Raw genomic sequence first — 3914 nt, 5'->3', positions numbered from 1 at the left:
TGTTGCATAGTGTGTTGTGCATTTGGGGGCGGAGCTATCGAGATAGGGGCGTGGTCATTTTGGTGATTTCAAATATCAACAGTTTCTCAGAAGTCGCTTACTACACCTTTAAAAATAAGCCAATGAAGTGTAATTTATGGAAAGAGCTCAAAATCTTTTAGTGTTTCACATATAGTAGCTTACAAGTTTAGTACGTACAGTCAAATAAAATAAAATAATTATAGAAACTTTATTTTTTTAGGTAAGCTTTCCCTTTAAGAGTTCGTACTCGCGGGTTGTGTAATATTGTTTCATACTTCAGGCTCCCTCTGGTATCAAAGCCACTCACCCTATCTAAACTTAGCAGTGGTGTTCTCTTTGTGTTTACCCAGAGTGCACTTATAGTAGGCTAAATGTATAGACTCTTATAGACTCACTGTCTGAGGTCACGCATGTATGACCCGAGCGAACAGAGTGAATGAGATCTGTAGTAAACAATGGCGCGGTCGATAAGAAACCTAACCCTCAAACTACATTGAATTTCACTATGAACACACACAGACTGTCTTTTGTGTTTGTTTGTGTGTGTGTGTCCCGTGTCCGATTAAATTTCCCGTCTGGTTTCCCCTGGAAAACTAAAGACGGAAAAGAAAATCGAAATCTCGTATAAATCGCATTAAAGCTGTTTTTCCCCAGTCACCGAGTAGAGAAGCAAACTCTGGGGAGTGTTTGTGAAAAATGAATGCGTGTTTTGGACTAGTGACCCTCAGTCCTGTTGTTTTATAATGGGTGAATGGATATGATTAAAAAGTTGCAGTGCTCGTGTCTTACAGAATCACGTAATTCATATTTTCATAACTGTGGCGTTTCCACAGAAAGAAAATGATTTATCAGCTGCACCACAGCGACACCCAGCGGCCATGATGAGAACTGCACACACTAAACGACCTTGAGAAAACACGATTCTGAGTGCTTAAACACTGGGGAATGAAACAACAACAACAAAAAATACTAAACCAAATTCTTAAAAGACATACGCCTTTAATATTCACAGTTTTACTCTTTTGGTATAAAAGTAACACTTTTCTCGGCCACATATATGACTGGAATCATTTATTGTAAACATTTATTATCAGTTCATTTTTTCACAGTTCAAGTGTAAAATGTTTTATTGTATGACTAGTTAATGGACTAAATTGTTTAAGACATTAATACGTTTTTTAACTGCAAAGTGTTAATAACTTTTCAGCTTTTATAACTCCATAAAAATGATTGCATCGTTCAGACAGAACCATTACAGGCACAAAATACGGTTATGAACAAATTCATTTTATTGAACAACAATCTGTGACAAGGAATTCAACATGATCAGCGTGTTTCTGCAACAGTGACTAAAACAACAGGCATATTTCAGTCTCACACATGTGACTGTTTGTGTATCACTCACGACACTCACACACAGACCTCAACACACAGATTGACGCTCTTCCAGAAGGGCCACATTGTGCATTTTTTTGTGTATGTAGTTAAAGTGCGTTATTGCACTTTTCCTCGCAGAGGAGGAAAGCAAAGGCGTTGTGGAGGAAGGAGGATCTATCTATAACTACAGCTCAACAGCAGCATGACTGAACCACGTGGAGAATACGGGTGAAACTCATGATGTTTCGGTCATATTTCACCCCAAAAAATTCATAAATACAGTTAAAAATTATAATAATAAATAAACCTATTTTTAGAATATTTGAAGCTTTTTTAAATGCATTACAGTAACTGTTGTGAAATGTCACAATGCAAAAAATACTAAAGGTTCCTAAAAAAAGCTTTATTTTCGTTTGCATTGTGACATTATTTTCATGAAAGTTACTGTAATACAGTTTTTTTTATATATTTATTATTATTATTTTACATAAAGAAAATTAAGACTTTTTAGGAACCTTTAATTTTTTTGCATTGTGACGTTTTCATGAAAGTTACTGTAATACAGTATTTTGTTGTTTTATTATTATTATTTTCATAAAGAAAATTAACACTTTTTATGACATTAATTAAATGAAAGTTACTGTAATACAGCATTTTTTGCTTAATTTTTATTAAAATAACATAAAAATACCCCAAAACTTAAAATGTTTACTTAATATTACTATTATTATTATTAAAAAAATTAAAGGTTCCTTAATATATCATATATAATTTTAAAAAAAAAATTTTTTTTGAGATGAAATATGACCAAGACATGTTTTCATGAGATTCAGCCATTGTTGTGTATTTTGATTATTTCTTAATTATTGCATAAATATTTGCTGGTCCTTCTATATATACACTCTTCATTATATAAAGAGCGAAATTACAAATATCTAACATCTAATTTACTACTAAATAAGACTGAATACTATCAATTTACATCGATTATACGATTCAAAGATACATTCTCTGGTTTGTCGAAACAAACAGGCGATACGTTGTTTATAATATATTGAATATTGTACGATATCTAAGGGCCGTGTGAGTATTGCGCTTGTGCCGGATCTGCTTTTGTGCTTGGATTGTAAAATCATCAGTGCTATTTTTGGTGTTTTTTACCACCTGCTGTCTAATTCCTTCAAGAACAACGAAAGGAAGAAGGACAGATGGTGAAAACGAGGGAGAGAGAGTGAATAACACACTTTAGTGATACAAAAACGACGATAAAGAAACGCACGACCCCTCACACAACACACGACAGCTCACAAACACAATGAGTTCAAGTTCACAGCTGATGAAACATGACGGAAATCAGGTACGGTTAACAAAAAATAAGACTAAATCATCATCATCATGACACGTAATTAAAAATCAAAGCAAAACAACAGAAAATAATCATCACAATAATGAAAATAATCACAGATCTTAAGATACGTCATAGCTTTTGGAATGTCTAGGAAAAAACACGCTCACAAAACAAGGTCATTAAGGTCATCAAATCAGGCATAAAACTTCCTTCCATTTGCATTCGTTTCAACAGTTAACGATATGTGAGGTAACCGGTCTACAGGAATATGCGTGTGTTGACCTTGTAAAGTCCGACCTATGACCTTTAAACAATAAATAAGGGCATCTGAACAGTTTTAAAATGGCATAAAGTCTCATTGTCACTGAGATTAGACATGTTTACTTGTTAGACAGCACCATAAAAACCCTCTGGACCTCAAGAGAATTATGATTTAGCGTCATATTAATTAGTGATATTCTAGAGAGTTTGTTTGGGGTCGGTAAGATTTATGAAAGAAGTCTGTTCTGCTCACCAAGGCTGCATTTATTTGATCAAAAAAATACAGTAAAAACAGTGATATAATATTACAATTTAAAATAATTGCTTTCTTTTTGAATATGTTTTAAAATGTAATTTATTCCTGTGATCAAAGCTGAATTTTCAGCATCATTACTCCAGTCTTCAGTGTCACATGATCATGCAAGTAACTCGCATTATGTAATCAGATTACTTTTTAATGTAGCGAGTAAAGTAATGAATTACTATATAAATGTACACATTTACTTTTTTTAATGTAATGCACGTTACTTTTCAGTTTAATTAAATTGCTTAAACATTATTTAAACTACCGAGTTAAAATTAACAAAACGCATTACTTTCAACTTTCAATAAAAACACTTAATTAGGTCATATAATCCGTAATGTTAAGAGATCTTTTGTATGGCATACATGTAGTTATAGCGGTCAGGATATATATTCTCAACGGTCAGAATATAATACGAGCCAGATTTACTAAACAGGGCAAATTAACGTAATTAACGAGCGAAATCCCAAAAAAGCGCAGACGTGTGTGTAAAGTTCTGCGTGATCTACTGAAGAACACACACACAGCCGGATCATTTCCATCTACAGTATGTTCCCACAGCCCTATGTTCCCACATTTCTAAGATTTTTTTTTTTTTACTGA

The sequence above is a fragment of the Squalius cephalus genome (genome assembly GCF_949319135.1).
Source record: "Squalius cephalus genome assembly, chromosome: 23".
Lineage (NCBI taxonomy): Eukaryota > Metazoa > Chordata > Actinopteri > Cypriniformes > Leuciscidae > Squalius > Squalius cephalus.
The sequence above is the reverse complement of the archived record's forward strand: the minus strand, read 5'-3'. Positions refer to the sequence as shown.